The sequence below is a fragment of the Mustela erminea genome, chromosome 6 (genome assembly GCF_009829155.1).
Source record: "Mustela erminea isolate mMusErm1 chromosome 6, mMusErm1.Pri, whole genome shotgun sequence".
NCBI classification, from domain to species: domain Eukaryota; kingdom Metazoa; phylum Chordata; class Mammalia; order Carnivora; family Mustelidae; genus Mustela; species Mustela erminea.
Window position 1 is genome coordinate 56,587,844 of NC_045619.1, and position 19,172 is coordinate 56,607,015.

A 19,172-nucleotide genomic window follows, 5' to 3' on the forward strand; every position below is an offset into this window, starting at 1 on the left:
TCATTCCTTTATTCACCCCTTTATTCTTTCATTCATGCAGATACTCAGCAAGGATTTGCCGGCATCTGCCACGTGCACCTGCTCTTCCGGGTGCTGGGGACACAGTATGAAGAAGAAGAAGATGCTGCTTTTATAGAGTGCACATCGTAAAGGAGGGAGGCAAATGATAGAGCCCCCTCTTTAAATGTAGTGGACTCCTAGACAACCACCAATTCCTTGTTCCTCCTCCCACTGAGGGATGAGGTCTATGTTCCCTGCCCTTCATTCTGGCCAGGCCTTGGCAACTTGCTTGGCCAGCAGAAGGTGCAGAAGTAACATTCTGGGACTTCTGAGGCTAGGTCATAAGAAGCTTTGCAATTCCCACCTGGGCCTCCTGGAACCTCGCTTCCGGGGAAGCAGTCCACTGTGCAGAAAGTCCAAGAGCACTGAGGCCACTGTACTGGAGCCATCACAGTCCCATGCAAGATCCCAGCCTAGCCCCAGCTTCCAGTGACTCCAGTCAGGGTACCAGGTAGGAGACGAAAGCCATCATGGACCCTGCATCCCAGCCCTGCTGCCCAATGACTACCGCAGTCACCTCACTTGATGCCACATGAGGTGGAAGAATCAGCCAGTCGAGCCCTGCCCAAATATATGACCCCGACTCTCCCTCACCCCCAACCAAATGGTCAAACGCCATGGAATGGTTCTTGCTTCAAGCCCCTGGGTGCTGGGGTAGCTCGCTGTGTAGCAACAGATAACTGGAACACAGACGATGTCATGGAGTGCAAACGAAGGGCTAGGAAGGAGCTGAAACAGCTGTCAGATAGGAAAAAGTGACAGGCAGAAGAACAAGTTCTGACCGGCTGTCCTGCCCAGGCCCTTCAGAGCAGGTGGCATCTGAGTGAAGACCCACGTGATGTGAAGGAAGCAGGCGTCCAAGGACTGAGGGGGAGTGTGGAGCGGTGCCAGGGAACAGCAGACACAAAAGCCTGACCAGGGATGAGCTCGGTGTGGGGAGGGGGGCAGTGAAGCATGTGAGTCATGCTGGGGCACAGGCGTGCCTACCCAGCAGTCCAGAAGCTGCAGCATGGGGGGCAAGGCTGGAAGAGAAAGCCTTCCCCTTCAACGAGAGGGGCAAAGGAGTTTCTAGATAGTGACAGGTGTGCCGAGACATAGGGCGGTGAAAGGGTCTGGGCATGACTGGAGATCCCGCGTGCCTTGTCACTGTCAGAGCCCAACACGGCTGAGGACAGTGACAGAACCTGGAATCACAAAGGGAATTGAATTTTGAATTCTGTGCAAAGTAGTTTCCAGTTCATGCTCTAGGGATTAGAAAGAGCAGAGCCTCTGGAGCCAAACTGTCTGCATTCAAATCCTGGCTCTGCTGCTGGAGCGCTGTGTGACCTGGAGAATCTTGCTTAACTTCTCTGTGCCCCAGTTTCCACATTTGTACGGTGGGGCTAATAACAGAGCCTACCTCATCAGGCTTCTCAATAGTCAAGCAGTTAATCTGGGCACAATGTTGCATGGTGCCTGGCACGTGATCAAGACACCATACTGTTACTGCTATCATTATTGTTGGCTTCCATTGTTGTCAGAAGCAACTGAAGGACTCCGGCAGTGTGTTAAGAGTGGGTTTTTGTGTTAGAAAGAGCCTAGAGGTCTAAGCATGAAGGAAAAGTTGGAGGACAGAGATTGAGAGGGGCAGAGCAGGACTTGAGCCCCCCAGATGGTCTACACACCCGGGGAAGCAAGGAGGAAGCATCTCTAGACAATGACCCTCCCACCCAAGAATATGAAAAATGGCAGGTGCACAACGAGATAAAACACAAGACCACACAGGCATGGACGGGCACCACCAGAATTCCGAAAGAGAAAGGCTGCAACCAGCCTGGAGGGTTTCATGGAGGAGGCTGGATTAAGCCAGCAGGGAGGATGGGCTGGATTTGGAAGGGTGGAGATGGGAAGTTAACTTTGGTTTACATTGCAAAAATCCCTCTGCTTTCAGACCCCTCCCCCAACACGGCTTAGATTCCGTGGTGAGTGAGGAAACATTTTAGAGACGTCTTTGAGGACGTGATGCCAGGAGAAAGAGCAGGTTCTGCAAACAAAACAAAAACCCTCCTAAATGTTGACTGTGCGCAGGCTGTCGTGCTGAGCACCAGACAAAGCCCAGCGAGGTTAATTAGAATTAGATGTTATGAATGATGGCAGCTCTACTAAAGTGGAGAAGGTGGCAAGAAAATGCCTTCTGGGGTAGTTGGCTGCCCTGAAAAATGGTCCTTGTCATTCAGTGGGAGTCTGGTCAGCATGCGCGGATTAGGGCAAACCGGGAACTTGACCTTGCGGGGAACAGACACCGTATGCCCTGTTTGCAGGGTCCATCCACATGGGACATGGAATCTGGGGGCTTTTGTCTTCAAAGCCTGACAATCCTCCACATAAATATTCATCCCATTCTGCCCGCTTTTTCATTTGAATCACAAAAAGGATCAATGCCCAAATGCCACTCAGCCTTCCAAGGCACCCGCGGGAAAAGGTAGGAAGACTTCAGATACAAGGGTGGCGTTTGGCCCATATTACTAATTATGAGGCTGCAGCAGAACATCAGAATCCTGAAGGGCCCACTTTTTTTTTTTTTTTTACCTACCCAGCACTCCCCATTATCATTCTCATTACCATGCCTACCCTGTTTCACCACTTCTCTTAGTACTGACTTTTACTATTTTTGTGAAATTTCTTATTCTATTCATTCATTCATTTTAAAATTGTGGTAAAAGTATTAATAACATTAAATTTAGTGCAAAATTTTGTCTCATTTTCTTTTGTTAAAGATCTGATCTCTTGGGATGCCTGGGTGGCTCAGTTGGTTAAGCAGCTGCCTTCGGCTCAGGTCATGATCCCGGCGTCCTGGGATCGAGTCCCACATTGGGCTCCTTGCTCGGCAGGGAGCCTGCTTCTCCCTCTGCCTCTGCCTGCCATTCTGTCTGCCTGTGCTCGCTCTCTCTCCCTCTCTCTGACAAATAAATAAAATCTTTAAAAAAAAAAAAATAAAGATTTGATCTCTTTTAGAGAGGGACAGAGAGTGTGAGCAGAGGGAGGGGCAGAGGGAGAGGGAGGGAATCTCAGGCAGACTCAGTGCTGCTCGTGGAGCCCGACACAGGGCTCCATCTTACTATCCATGAGGTCATGACTTGAGCCAAAATCCTAGCCAAAATGACCTAACGACTGAGCCCCCCAGGCGCCCCTTTTCATTGTATCTGTAAGTGCCCAGGATGGTGGCATGAAGCACATTCATACTTTTGGGCAACTGTTACCCCAACCCATCTCCAGGGTGTTTGTCTCCCCCAACTGGAGCCACATACCTGTGAAACACTACACCCTCGTTAGTCCTACGAATTGTAACCACATACAGAATCTTGCAACCACAAGCACAATCAGGACACAGAACAATTCCATCACCACCCCCCACCCCCGCGCCCGCCAAAATTCCCTCCTGCTGCTCCTTTATGCTCTCCTCCCCTGCTTTAACCTCTGGTGACCACCGATCTGTTGTCTATTTCCATAAATGGCATTTTTTCCAGGATGTCATCTAAATGGAATCATACAGGACGTAACCTTCTGAGATGGGATTTTGTCCTTCTAATAATGCCTTTGAGATGCAACCATGCGGTTGCGTGTATCTGTAGGTCATTCCTTTTTATTGCTGAGTGGAACTGCATTGTATGGATGTGTCAGCTTGTTTATCCACTTACCCATGTAAGGACATTTAGGTTACTCTCCGTTTGGGGTAATTACAAAAAGAGCAGCTGTAACATTCATGTGCAGGTTTCTGGGTGAACATAAATTTTCATTTCTCTAAGGTAAACACCCAAGAGTGCTGGGTCACATGTGCATCCCCTGCTCAAAGGGCAACACTTTTTGTGTCTTTTCTCTCTTCTGTTATTTTTTTTTAATTAAAAAAATTATTTCATTTATTTTTTTAGAGAGGGAGAGGAGTGGGGAAGGGCAGAGGAAGAGGGAGAATCTTAATCTCCAAAGACTGAAGTTCAAATCTGAGCTCCATCACTTATTAACTGAGTTAATAAACAACTTAATAAACAAGCCATTAATTTTGAAACTGAATTTCAACTATGTTCTAAGCGGTGAAATAAGGCATAACATCCCATTACAAAGCTTCTATTTCAAAACTCAGGGGTCAGGACCCTCCCTGTGGAACAAACTTGCTGCGGATACAGTGATGGATTAGAACATTCTAGATTCCACACTTTCATGAAAGTTATAATCTGGGATGGAGGTGGGAGGGAAAAACAATTATTCTACATTTCATCATAAATTATTCATTGGAGAGAACAGTGTTCAAATTCACTCAGACTAAGTGACTGAATTGCAATTAATGATAACATTATAGAACATAGTTAGAAGACACAGGAATATAATAGAAGGGCTGAAAGTAATTCACTTCTCTTCCTGGGCCCCTAAAGAACCCGATACCATTCTGCGACTGCCAGAAAAGGAGTTAGCATATAGTGAGCACTGAAGACCTGAGTCATTTCTGTTCTTTTTCCTCTTATCACTAATATTAGCTCTGTTAATATTAGAACTGCTTGTCCATAGCAGCAAACACACGGAAGTTTGCAGATGAAGAAGTTCACAGTTGGATGGGAGAAGCCTGGTAAATATGTCTTCCTAACTCTGGATGCTGTGCTGCTGGGGAAGGCGGCCCTCACCTCTCTGGGCTCAGTGTGGTGCTGAGGTGGGAGGAAGGGCGGGGGAAGGGAGGAAACAGAATGCTTCTGCAGTCACTGCCTTCCTGCAGTGTCCCCAGAATTGCATCTAGAACGTAAAACACACCAGCTCTTCAGATTCCTGGAATCTGGTTATTAGTTTGTACCTCTTTGGCATTTTACAAAATTTGGATATATGAACCTTAATAAGTATTTCCTAAAATACATCATAAAATCAGATGACAGCGTTAGAGTTTGTGTGAGCTATCTGAGGTCTGGCCCGGAGCTAGGAGATCTGAGCAGATGAATTTACTTCAATATTAGCTTTGCCACGTCATGCCTGTACTCCGAAGTCTTACGTGTTTGGCAAAGTCTAGTGTCTGATCATAAAATATCATCAACACACATTTAATGACTATAACCCATGCATAAGTCACTGGGCTCTGAAATGAATATCCGAAATGAAATGAGGCCACAGATACAATCCCTTTGTTTCTGTACATTTGGAAATTAAAATGGTAGTGTAATGAGAGAAGCAGCTAACCCTTCCACAACAACGTGTGCACAACTGACATACAGTCATTCACTCATCTCTCCATCGACCCTACAAGGTATATAGTTATCCCCATTTAACAGACAAGGAAACTGATGCCCAGAGAGGTAAGTAATTTGAATAAGGCTACACAGCTAGAAATGAGCGGAGCAAGGATTCAAACCCAGGGTCCTCAAAGAACCATAAAACACCTCCCAGAGTTCTATGCACAGAAAACAGATGTTCAGCTAATGTGTGCAGGGTAGAGGAATCCAACAATGAAGTGAGTGTGCCAAGTTCCAAATGAGATATGAGGCAAGTCACGGCTCTGCGAGTTTGGAGGGAGAAGAGATCATCATATGTGGGTGGGTTAGGAGGCCAATGACAGGAGGGAGAGATGGAGCTCTTCCAGACTGGCCAAGGCTTCTACTGAGTGGGGAGGGCACTCGGGGCAAGAGGCGTGGTGTGAGCCAAGGTGTGGAGGGACCCAAGCGCTATGACTTCCTTGAAGTTGGAAAGGATGTCTGTACATGGGAATGTTGGAACACTGAGCTGGCACACAGCCAGAAGCTACACCACAGAGCACCCTGAGGGGTCAGGCTCGGAAGGACGCCAGGTGTTTACCATGGTGCAGAGGTGACATTATGGAGTCACAGCAACACGGCTTGAAGAGCACAGATCCTGGGGCAGGGATATTTACTGGAACATGACTAAGGGTCTGGAGGATTTTCGGGGGCAATATAATGGGAGGAACACATGATAAAGCCATCAGATGGCAGCTCTGACAGGATGCACGTCTGTATACTCAGGAGGACGAAGGAGGGAAAGCGGTAGGGTCAGCATCACCTCACCCCTCATCTGTCACCTCCCTCCTTCTCCTGTCCCTCAGTAGCCACACTGGCCTCCTCGCGCTTCCAGGAACGTGCCAGGCAAGCTCCTGCCTTCGCATGTTCTTCTCTTCGCTCAGAAAGCCCCAGATATCCATCACTCCCCTTCGCTGACTTCAGATCAGACTTGATGGTCTTCTCACCGAGCCCTTCTCCGGCCGCTCCATCTAGAATTTCAACTCCCCTGCCGGCACTCACTATCTCCCTTCTCTGCTCTGCGTTAGCAGGTAAACACCTGATATTGTCAATAACTGTTCTTTATATTTATTTTCTTCTCCCTCCTTTCAGAATGCAAGCAATGTGAGGGAGAGGATTTTGTCTGTGGTGATTGTTGCTGTATCACTAGTGCCTCGAACCATCCCTGGTATTTAGAATCTCTTGATGTGAATGAATGAATGACCAAAGGAATGAATGATCTGTGGAACCACTTGTTATAGACGAAAAAAAATCATTCAAAGTATACTCCTTCCTAGCGAACGCATCCCCGTCCAACTTGAAGTTGAACATCGGGATTTCTGAGAGCTGGTGCTCTCCTCACCTATCTGGTGACTAAGGAGTTAATTCGTCCTCGTGCTAGCTGAGGACATCTTTCCTGGCACCTTCTCCATCTTCCCTTCAAAAAATATGTCAGATCTGAGATCCCACAAGAGCTTGTCAAATTTAGGACTTGACAATGCATATGAGTATTTCTTTGGCACCAAAAATGTGACAGAATTGGAGATGATTATGGTAACACGCAGACAAAGTGGAACAGAGGTGTGAGGACTATGGCATTTGATTTTGGTTCCTAAGTCAGCCTGTGTGTGACAGGTGGCCTCGGCTGTGCTCCCTCGACCTACCCATAGTGGACACTTAACAAAGGGGTGTTCTGGCCATCCAATCCACCTCTCAGACCAGCCTGGGAGAGTGCATGGAATGCTGCAGATATTTTATAAAAGCTGTGGGTGCCAGCAAAGAGAAGTGGCCTTTAAAGATTTTAAGGAAAGGGTACAGATGGATTCACCATGGAAACTGGGATTCGGGAGCCTCATGAGCAGTCCTAACAGCTCCTACAAAGTTTGGGGGAGAATATTGAAGGTTACCATCAGGATTTCCACACGCAAGATACCCTGATGAATTCTGGAGCGCTCCCGTTGTTAGCATGATAACCCAAGGTTCCTAACATGAAGCCGGGGTTGGGGATAGGACTGCCAATGGACCATGCCAGGTGGGGCCCAAGGCAAGTGAGGATCCAGGAAGAGGCACGTCACGGGGGACAGGCACATCTCTGCTTTCCTGGCAAATCAATCGGATCAGTCAATTCTACACCGAGAAATGGAAATGCCAGCAGGAGCACACACGGTTACACTGTGACCCATTTACAGCACAGCAGAACTTCTTGCCTTGGTCAATAAAGTCAGCCCTGGGCTGGGGCTACTCCAGCTTATAGAATGTCAGGGCTGGGAGGGAGGTTTAGTGACACCACAGTGCCTACTGCATGCCTTACGGGGCTTCACAGCGGACCCTCTCAGAGGAGGGTTCTGACAAGTTCTTTGGTAAAGAAGCTTATTTAACCCTGACACAGAATTTTCCCAAACCAATTTTGCCATGGATTTTTTTTTTTTTTTAAAGAAGACCCAGTGTGTTTCCTAGAACACTCAGTAAGCTGTGAAACATGGTTTGGGAAATGCCTACTGAGTGATTTCCTCACTGTACATACTTATCCTTTGTTAACCTGATCTGATTTGAAGAGAGAGATGGTAGTTATCTTGCAAGCATAAAGTTTATACCATGAATGATGCAGATCTAAGTCTGGTGGCACTAAAAGGAGATGACAATATTATTGATAAAATTATAATCTGCTGGTGGCATTTGCAGCAAAGAAGCCCTTGCAAATTTCTAAATAACAGTAAACTCTGTTAGTAAATTCTAAAGTGTCTTACAGGCCAAAAAGGGGATGAAGTTAGTAAAATGCCTCAACAGAGTTTGAGTATTTATAGCTTTTTATGAACTACCCAAGACCGAATAGCCATTCCCAGCTTCTGTCCCCTCTGCACGGCTCCCACCACCTTACCACACATGAACTGAGAGCCCACTGGTACCTGTCCTGCACCACAGCCAAGGCAGGCCCCAGCCTGTAAGGGGTAATGGGAGTTCAACGTGCCTAAGTCATCCTTAATGGTCCTCCAATTACAACGGTAACACAGTTATTCTAAGACAATGGCTACAAAAGTAAAATATCAATAGCAATATAGGTAGAGGAATGAAATTTAATTTTGCCAACTGACTGAGGTTTAAGCCAAACAGTCCTTTTACTTCCAACCCTTTTGGTGAAAATCATTCTGAACGACATTAATTCACATTCCTCTTTGGGGTTATTCTCCATGCAGGCATATTCTGTGAGCTCATAGCCATCAGCATCATGTCACGGTACCGGGATATAGAAGCTACGCTTCTATAGCGTAGAAGGGATTTAGACACAGAAGATCATAGATGGCTTAAGAGGTTACGTTTAACATGTATTGCTTCCAGGAAAATCTTAGACACCGTTTCTCCTTTTAATAATTCCTATTTATATAAGCTTGTTTTGTTATCATTTATCTCTCTTCCCCTATGAAAGCGGAGAGTGGTTCCGCTGCAGTACAGCAGGGTTGGCCACTTCTTGTTAGAGGCGTCATGGGAGAGCAGAAACAACCAGTGGACAGCTGGAGAGTTGAGAAGGCGAAGTCTTAGTAATCAGGGCTTCGAAGACATCAAGTATCTAGCCAAGTAAGTCCTGAAATCACTTTGTAATTTAAGATCTGACAAACCACAATAGCAGTTGGGTGGGAGACACCCTTCATTCACTACTCTTCTCCAATACTGCTTCCTCAATTGGGATGATTTAATAGCAGAAACCACAAGATGAGCAAATTCTATCTGCTACTATAAATGTCAAATATTTCTGATCTACATTATCTACCCCCAAACCATTAGGTACGAAGCTACCTTCCACTGCTTCTCAAATCCAAATGACTAAGAAAGGAAGAAAAGTATTGGCTTATACCACGAACACTCAATGAATTAGATAACTATCTTAGGCACTGATTGGCTAAAGGATTAATCTGTTCAACAAATAGTTGAGCACCTCTATTTGCAAGGTTCGGCATAGTTATGGTGGATATATTGGTGAACAGAGACAAAAATTGTTGTCCTCATGGAGGATATAGTATAGCAGGGAGAGACAAATATGACAAATATGATAAATGTTATTAGTATGTTACACACCATATAACATATAATTCTACGAATGTAAAAAAAAAAAAAAAAAAAGATAGAAAGCCTGAGAGAGAAATAATCTTGTTTTAGAGCCTCTTCCAGATTTTAGATAAGATGCGTATTTGATGGCCCACCTACAGGATATTGTGAGCTTAGACTGCCTTTTAGGGACACATTGTCACTGTTCCCTGAGAACTCTTGCTTCCAACAATAAACCACCTGTAAGTGCCTTCCTCTTTGAAACTAGTCTCCCCAGCTGGTCCATGTGCATCTTCAGAGGAACACTTCAAGCTGGCATCAGATAAACATGTTAAAATATACTTTTCCACTTAAAATAAAACCCAAGGTGAATTCCATTCCAGACTTGGTGAAGAGACTTTTGGTAGAATGAACAAATGGGTTGAAGAGACAGGATTACCAGCAGGACAGCCTGCCTGTGAACTGCAACACCTTATTTGGGAAACTAATCTAAATGAATCTATTCCACACTTAGATTTTTTTAAATCCTGAATGGACCTCGTCAAAGGAAATATGCACTAACGGAGACACTGTCTCAGCTACCCAGTAGGATCTATTCCAGTGTTCCCTCACTGAGCTCCACGATGATTCATTTAAGACACCAGGCCACTGAGTCCTTTGAATGGTTCCAAGGACATGTGTCATGTTCCTTTGGTCAATGGTTTATAGAGAAGCTAGCCTACTTTAAAATTATTCTATAAATTCCAAATCAGGAGTCAATTAACAGAATGGGAGAAAGTCTCTAGCCAATGCTAAAGTAGCTATAAAGAAATAGGTTTTTCTTTATCAAAAAAGAGAACCCTGGGACTAGGTGGGTGGGATACTTGGTAAAAGGGGAGATGTGATCAGCTTGAGTTGGGAGTGTGGGGTAACTTACTCAATAGGAAAGGTCTCATTTTCCTTAGTTAAGTTCAGTGATGGGATGGAAAACTTGCTCTTTAAATCTGCTATGACACTCAATTGGATTGGATGGCTGGCCATTTGGGAAACAGAATTAAACCTCAAAATAGTAAGTCCGGCATGATGAAAGAGGATATTAAAAGGATGAAGTTCAATTAGGAAACATACAAAGTAACTCTCACAGAATGTAAAACCAGAGTGCCCTCAAGTGCGAAGTGACAGGAACTGGCTTTGTCAAAAGCATGGTGAAAAAAGATTGCGGAGCCCTAGTGGACCACAAGCTGCATGAATCGACAATTCGGTGCTGCTATTTAAATAGGGAGCCGGTAATAGGAATTGTGGCAGGTGGGAAGGAAAAGCCAGGTCCCTGATACACCACTGGGAGGGCTCTACGGTCATTGTGTGCTCTTTTCTGTAACTCACAAAGAAATTTCAGAAGGTTAAGAATGTGAGTGAAGGACAAGAGAACAAATTTTAAGGTAAAAGCCTAAAAGATTGGGTTTATTTAACCTTGAAAATGAGCACCCAAGGAAATTCCGCTATACTTACCATCTTCTGTTTTAAGAACTATGTCAGTGTCTGCCTTGCTCACTGGACTATGACACATGGGCAGTCTCAACATGTTTCTAATACCTCACATGTAGAGTTTTCACAAAATTTTGGGACATACTTATACTAAAACCACACTTGCCACTTATCAGAGATTCAAAGTTAACTGGGTGCCCTGCATTTTTATTTGCTAAATCTGGCAATCCTACCCATAGCGTCATTGATGGCCATTCCCATAAATACTTGCTGAATTAATTGCTATCATGTACTAGGTATTATGCTAAGTGCAGGGAATAGAAAAACTGAAAAAAAAAAAAAAAAGCCAGATGTACAAACAGGCCTTTGTCAATCCAAAGAACTGTGGAAAGTATCAGGATTCTGGTAGGAGGCAGAATCCTGGTTGAACAAGGGGCTTACCAAGGGGCAGAGGGATTTTGGAGAGACTGAGATGCAGAAGCACAACTATTGGTCTTTCTTTTTCCAGGGCCTCTAGGCATTAGTCCTGAGCAACACGGCAGCTTCTAGGACTCCCAAGATCTACTGTGTGATTGGACTCTGAGCTCAGGGCTGACAAAAAGGTTAGCGGGAGCAGGCCTGCACAGAGCTGTTCAGACCTGCCTTTATTTACCCTGTTCCAGTAAGAAATGTAGGGTCTATCTCTTGAATAAATAAAGGTCAGGCGGTGAAACTGGAAAGCAAAGAGACTGATTAGAGAACATGGTATTCTGGTTGCGTTGTACACGTATGCAGGGTCAGGGGCACCAAGGCAGCACATGTTAAGTGTGAATTGGCTGGTAGAGACCCAAAGGAGTTTGGGGGACGAAAGGGTTGGGAACCTAGAAGAGGAGCTTTAGGGACTGAGACCGTTGGGCCTCGGCTCTCCCAAACCCACACCGAATCTATAATTCTGGGAATTTTCCAAATGGCAAAAGGGTCATCAGGGAGCATCAGTATTTCCTCCATTAGTGGACAAATTATGATAGCATAGTGATATTTATAGCAATAAGAACATAATTTCCATTACCAAATAATCTAATCAACGTGGGTAATGATGATAAAGTCAAGAATGTTACAAATCCTGTGGTTTCACCAATAATTGCCAAAGATACTGAGGCTCTTTCCTAAGTCTCCAAGAGAGCCTGGGGCAGGAGCAGTTGGGTGTGCTTCTCCTGAGAGTCAGAAAGGACAGACGATTCTCCGCCAATACAGACCACATGAGCAGAGAAGGCTTTAAGAGAAACCCAATTTTATAATCTGTCCACTCCTGTAAGAAACAGTTAGGGATGGGGCCTGGTTGTCAAAGGAAGTTACTTCTGGAAGTAACTGTTTTCTATCCCAGTGATGGGTGACAGACAGAGTTCAGAAACATGCACTGAGTTCTTACTCTGCAGCTAGAAGGATGCTAAGAAAGACTTAGAAGGCTGGCTGAAAGCGGTACAAGGACCCTCTGGCCCATGCCCTTTTCCAGGCAGCCTTGGATCCAGAGCTGTTTTCTGGGAATCTAAGCCCAGAGAAGTGACCTGTCCATTCTGCCCTGCCTGTCCAAGGAAGAAACATCTATTTCAGTCTGTCCAGCCCTGACATTATCAGCCCCTCACTGACACCCCCACTCTGAGTCTTGCTGAAATAGGCAAGTAGAGGGAGCCAGGAGGGTCAGGGGGGGGGGCACACAGTGGGCTCTAGAGTGGATCAGCAGCAGACTGTCTTTGACAGACAGTCACACTGGAAATAGCATGAGCTTCATGAGATGGTTTAGGCCCGAACCCAGGGTCTGCCATAGGATTTGAGTCCTAACATTGATTGAGGGATTAGTATGTGTGGGACACTGTTCTGAGCACTCTCCAGGTGTTCTAAGTTGTTACTAGAATAACAGTTCTAACATAGGCAACATTTTTATCCCTATTTTATAAGTGGGAACCTGAAGCACTGAAGGGGTCTGGGAGCCCAGTCATAGCCCACATTTTGTAGAGGCTGAATCTTACTTTTCTCTTCTCTAAAGCAGAGGCAGCATCCGCCTAAAAGGTTTGGGAGGATAAGGAAACAAGACAGAGCATGTAAAGCTTCTAGCCCGGGGAACGCTACTCATGGTCATTAAGGACTGATCCATTCTCTGAGGCTGGAGCTACAGACGTGGCTTTACACAGTGACTACCACGGATGAGGGCCATGGCTGCTAACACTGCAAAGGAAAACATCATGCAAAGGTCAATTTGTTTTTGGCTTCAGAAATGCAATTTTTAATAGGCTGGCTCCAACCTGTGAACATGTTGTCCCCACCGTTCATTTATAAATGAGCTGTTCAGAAACAGAAATAGATTTCCCCAGAGAAACAATACCGTAGATGGTTAACTCATGAATGACCATTTAATCCATAAGAGGACAGACTTTTGGTGTTCATGCTACTAGCTTGTGTTCTGGGAACATTCATTCACTTAACACACTTCTAAGATGTAGCAGGCACCGTCCCAGGAGCTGAAGAGAGATATGGGAAGTAGTGTCTGTTGCTTCAAGGAGCCTAGAGTGCCATGAAGGAAAGAGGCATCTGATCACTTATTTCAGTGGACGGTAACAGACATGGCCACCGGCTATTGTAGGAGGAAGGAGTCTAGCCTACCCGATCTGGACATGCTGTGGGGGCAGGAGACGGGTGATGAAGCATTTGAAGAAAGGAGAAGTTACTTCCCTTGCTTGGGGCTCAGGGCTGGCCCTTGCACTCCACTTTGTATGCTCAAACCCAAACCCAACTCATGCTGGCACTTTCCTCAGCTCTCCTCCAGGCCATCCAAAACCTAACGGTCCCTATCCTCCTACCTGACCCATGTCCACAGAATTAAAACCCTTGCTTTTTGCAGCCCAAACAGATCACATCTAGGTGTTAAGGGGAAGACGATCTAAAAAAGAGTCTCCCGGATCTGTGATTAAACCATCACTCAATGTCTCGAAGGTATCTGCATTTTAAGAGGCAGAGAGTTTAAAACCCTTTTGTTTTTGCTGTAAATGTGGAAACTAGGAATATAAGCACATGAAACCATTTTGAAAAAAGTAGTGGTTGCACAGACCAACTGGCCCAGCTCGTGGACGGCCTTGGGAGCTATCTTTCTTTCAGGGATTCCGACTCCTTCACTGAATCACACGTCCTTAGATGCCGTAAGGATGTTGTGTTGGGTTTCTGTGTACACAGCAGCTCACCTGCAGCGCTGGGACTGCCAAAGGAGGGAGGACTGGTGGCAGAATGGCCACTTGTCTGGGTCATTGGGAACCTGGAGGGCCTCATCCTAGAACACGGGTGTACTGAACAATGTGTGGTTTCACAGCACTTGGAACCGGAAACTGAAGTCACCCTAGGAAGACTCCTCCTGGGAGCTGGAAAGCTGCCCAGCTTCCCAGCACCAACCTCCTCCTAGCCCCAGTCCACGTCACTGAGACCACAGCAGCCAAGCAGAGTGCCCCGCCCTGCTGCGCCTGGTGTTTGGCTCTCCCAGCCCTGGCAGGGAGGACCAGAGTGACAATGACATAATTTTGTTAAAAGTCTCTCTTCCACGACTTGGGGTTGAGGGGCGAGACTGTCATTCCAATTCAAGAGATTCTGAAGTGCAGAGGCAAGGCAACCAGGTGAGGCAGCTATTACAGAAGTTGCCCCGTTAGCAGGGAATCAAAGATCTCTTTCGCTGCACTCAGTAGCTCTGGAATGAACGAATGGCTAACAGCTAGTCCTTTTCCCAGTAAATTAATCTCATCATGTGAGATCTCAGTGTCTGTTGATTTCTTCCTGTGTGTGTGGTGTGGACAGTTTTTGCATATTGGTGTGGTGGATCACACTTGACCTTGACCACAGGCCTTCTGAGCACCGGGACATTGAGGGCCACACCTGACCTCATGCTTCCAGACGCCCGCTGTGTCCTGGGAAATGTATTTATGGTTGTCAGATGATGAAGGAATTAAGGTGCCCTGTCTACACTACGTGGACTCCAAACCACCCCGAACCGTGTCAGACCTAGCAGTGACCCTCCCCGTGGGGGCCTGAGCTGCAGCCGGGGAGTGGGCGCTCTGGAAGCTGGGGCTGACTTTGACTCGGCCCCATCTCCACCAGAAGCTTTCCCAGCCTTCTCCCGTCAGCATCAGAGGATGAGAACAACTAACTCCTCTGACGGCAGCCTCTTCTCATTAGCGACCTGGAACCACTGCTGTGCTGAAGGCTGCATTGTTCTTCCACGTTTGAATATCAATTTGCATAATGAAGCAGGTGAGAGCGCCTCTTGCCCGTTCAGGCAGCCCTGACTGGCAGAGAGAGAGAGGGATTTGTACATAATTGGCTGCAATTAATTTGACGCGCTTTTATAAGGAGAAAAGGAAAAAGCAGAAAATTGCTCAGTGCTCCAAGTCAGAGCTGCATCTGCGCCCTCTGTGGGAGTGTGTGCGTGCGTGTGTTTGCAGCGATGGGTGGGTGTGTCACATACAGGCCTGTGAGTGGTAAAGTCCTGTGTTCAAATGCATTTTTTTTTTTTTCTGGGAGCAAAAAAAAAAGGCTCCTTCCCCTCAAGGTTCCCATGCTCGGGAGGGGCCGCGGCTGCAGCATCCTTCATAACGCAATGCTGTTAGCCATCTTGTTCAATTTGTCGTTGAGGCCACTAGGAGACATCATTAGACATCCCAGCATTCTTTCTTTAGTACCAGGATGACACCCAGCTCCACATCTCTTTTGTACTCAGTCCAAAAAAGGCTGAGTCCCAGCTGTCTCAGGGTCTGTTGGCAATCAGTTCTTGCAAGCAACGGAACAGGCGTGCACCTCGCTCGGATCAGACTGCGGCGCTAGCGATAAGCTGAGAGGCGTGGGAGCAAGCTTTCAGGAACTAAGCATTTAACAGTTTTAATACCAAGGCGGTTTACAGACTTGAGCTACTCATGGTCTCCTTGCGATGGGGACTTCAGAAACAGCCAATACAGTGATGAAGACGAAGGGATGCCATGGCGTACGTTTCCCTCCTTTCCAATTCTTTCTTCCCTGCCTTCTTGCCCTTTCCTCTCAGAGGAAGGTTCCTGAGAGTGGGATCTTTTCCTTTCTAGCTGGATTAAGTAAGTACACGGGTTCCTTCCCAGGAGAGAGAAAACTCAGCCCCCAGTGGCATTCTGCGTCTAATTCATTCATCCAGTCAACCCTCATTAAGTCAGCAGCTTTTAGACGTGCAAGGGACTATGAATTCAGAAACAAAGACAACAGAGCCCAGATTCGAGCGAAGAGAGTCTCTTCTAAGTTCCTGCGCACTAACGGCTGGGGAGAGAGTAGTCTATCCGCTCTCCGTGGGGGTCCACCATCACCCCCCCACCTGGAGAAGCTGAGGAGGCAGGCCAGGCAGGATCCCCATGAGAGGGGGCTTGACTGGATTCTGACGCCTCAGGCCAACACCTCTAGGAGCGCACGGAGAGGACACACGGCTCTGTCGGGGTGGTAAAATGGGGCAGCTGCAGGTTCCGGGGCAGCTCTCCCCAGATCAAACCCTGACACCCTCACTTGCTAGTTATGTGACTTCGGGGAATCTGCTTGACCCTTACAGAACTCTCCTCCTCATCTGGAAAACGGTGTCACTAATCTTTACCTTCAAGGGTGCCTATAAGGATTAAGAGTAGCCACAGATGGGAAGTCTAACAGCGGACATCTAGCACCTGCCCATTACATAGTTCATCACATGTTCATTAAGAAGTGCAGAGAGGATCAGGCAGATTTGGCCCCAGGAATCCCAGTGACTACGAGCTGGCCAAGACAAAAGCCCAAGCGAAGGCAGCCATTACAGATCCTGTATTCGAGCTGTTTACCCCCCATTCTGGGCTGAGAAGAAAGGCAGTGGAGACAGGAAAGGCCCCTGGAGCAGGAGAGTCCTCACCTGAGGGGCTTGTGGTGATCTAGCAGGGACGGTCTCTACGCTCAGCCAGCGTTCAAAGAAGACTCTTCCCCACATCAGACAAGTTCATGGGTACTTCAGAGATTCTCTCAAAGGGAGAACACTGGTCTGCCACTCCCAGAAGGCACCTGGTTGCTTACATGGGTCCTTCCGGCTTCTCTGTCAAATGATGCCCTTCCTGCGTATTTCTGTTTCGGCTGCTTCATCCTGAGCAGGGGATTTCTAAAAATACCCGCCTGTAGTCCTGGCCCAGCCTAACTCCCTCCTGCCCTCCTGGCCTGATCTGACTAGAGGAACCAAGGCCCACACACCAGGTGACTGGCTGGAACCTAGACCTGTCACCCTGTCCTCTCAGGCCAGCGTCAGCCCTTCTCCATTCTAACTGCAGAGGGTGAACGCCAAGCTCTCCAAACAAACTCTGCAGAGCTCCTCCAGGAGGTTTGAGGGGATTGGGAGAAAAGGGGGGGACGCCAGAGCCCTAATAACTTCCCCCAAAGCAGTTTGCTCTCATGACCCTTCTCGTACTCGTGTTTTCCCGGCTGCCTCCTGGCAGATCCTGTTAGGTGGGTGCTTACAAACCTGTACTTTAACTTCCACCTGCATGGAGAGAGGCCCATTTATCTGAAAAGGTTCCCCCAAGTGACTCTGATATTCATACTCTGCTTTCTGCCACCTCTTCCCAGGCAGCCACTTCTCCTGCATCTCCACAATAGAAAGATCGAGTCAAACGGACTGACCATCTCATTGTTAAAGTGAGGACCCGAGACTCCGCTCTTCCCCCGCCTGACTCTCTCCCCCAAAGTCCAAGCTGTGTGCACCCTGAGGGAGCTTCCTGCCGCCTTATTTTCTTCTCTCCACTAGGGCAGCTCTCAGGATCATATTGGCGGAGGTAACACCCTTGATACTCTGAATCAAAGCCCCCCAGACAAGACTGGGTGAAATACCAGAGGAGATACAGGCCGTGGGTGGTCTCCCCATGGCTCCCCGAGAGCCATGCTGGAGAGGAAAACCCAGCGTCGAACTGTGAACAACATGGTTGGACTTCCCCAGCCTCCGGCGCCCTCAGGCCCCCGCTGGCTTGAGCATGTACCCTGCTGTGCAGAAAGCTTCCAAAAACAGAACAGGCCTCACACAGTCCACTGGGCCCCTCGTCCACTCTTGCCGTCATTAGGACAAGGAGGCGGGCACTGGAAGGGCAAAAGGTTAAAACATCCATAGAGCCCAGAGCCTGCACAGGCCACAGTGTTTACCGTGGATACAACTGTGGCATCTCTAAAACCGAATTCATTTTAGGCCTGATGCCTTTGGCCATATCTAACTTTTCACAGATATGTTAATTTGTCTCCAAGGACTTGAACTTAGTTGCCCAGCACGAAACACTAATTCTTAATAAATCCTCAACCCACAAGCTAAGATTTAACGAGCATAAAAAGTTTAGCCCCCTTATACTCAAATACTTATTTCTAGTTTTTGTTTTTAATGAGAGAAAAAAAAGATGTTGAGGACCTCTCTTGTTTTCCTTTGATGTAAGTCAATTTCAGAATGAGGGACCTGCCTTCCATAGCCAGCTAAAGGGAATAGTTGTCTTTTCTTAGGACCAGAGACTCAGCTGGAAGTAGAGGCCAACATCCCTGGGGGTCCCAGAGCCTCTAGCTCTCCCCAGCCCGAGACAGCCTGACGGAGAGAGGCCTGAGACGGAAGCCAGGCAGATAAATGTATGATCTGAACAGCTCAAAGACATGCTCAAGCTTCTCCCACTCCCAGAGCACCTAAAACTTAAGGATGCATGCCACACTGTATGCTCTGATTTCTCTTAACTGAAATCATTTATTGCCTATTGCTGGCTTTTGGGTGGGGCCCACTTCTATTCAATGGAGGCGGGGAAATTATGAATTCATACTCATGCTATTGTGTTTAATTGCCTTTTTAAAAAATGTTATGGCTCCGGGAAAGCTTTTCTTCCTCTTATATGTTACCTAGGGACACCTTTCTAAGAAGAGTTATACAGAGCCAAAGATTAGTTCTGATTTTTTTCTTTTCTTTTCTTCCTTCCCTTCTGCCTTTATTTCTATTTCTTTCCTTCTTCCTTCCTCCCTGCCTTCATTTCATTTTCTCTTGTTTTGATTCATTTCACAGAATGATGGTTCTAATATCAAGAGAATGAGACCAAACTTTCTTCTTTTTCCATATAAGAAGGACAACCTTCCTCAGATCCATATTGTAAAGCTTATGTTCTGTGCACAGGTGAAACTGTGTTCCTAACGTAGCTCTGTGTCAAGTTCCTAGCTATCCAGATCGTTATCTTGTTGTTTGTATGTATTCTTAGAGGATGGATACACAGTTGACCTTTGAACAATACAGGTTTGAACTGCCCAGGTCCACTTAAATGAGGATTTTTTTGATCCATATTATAAATGCATTTTCTCTTATGATTTTTTTTCTTT

General features: G+C 46.7%; 1 protein-coding gene across 5 annotated transcripts in view; it reads right to left on the reverse strand.

Moving 5' to 3' along the window:
- Positions 1-19,172, reverse strand: part of GRIN2B (glutamate ionotropic receptor NMDA type subunit 2B) — a 407,609-nt gene that overhangs the window by 20,790 nt on the left and 367,647 nt on the right. The gene's annotated exons all lie outside the window — the stretch shown is intronic.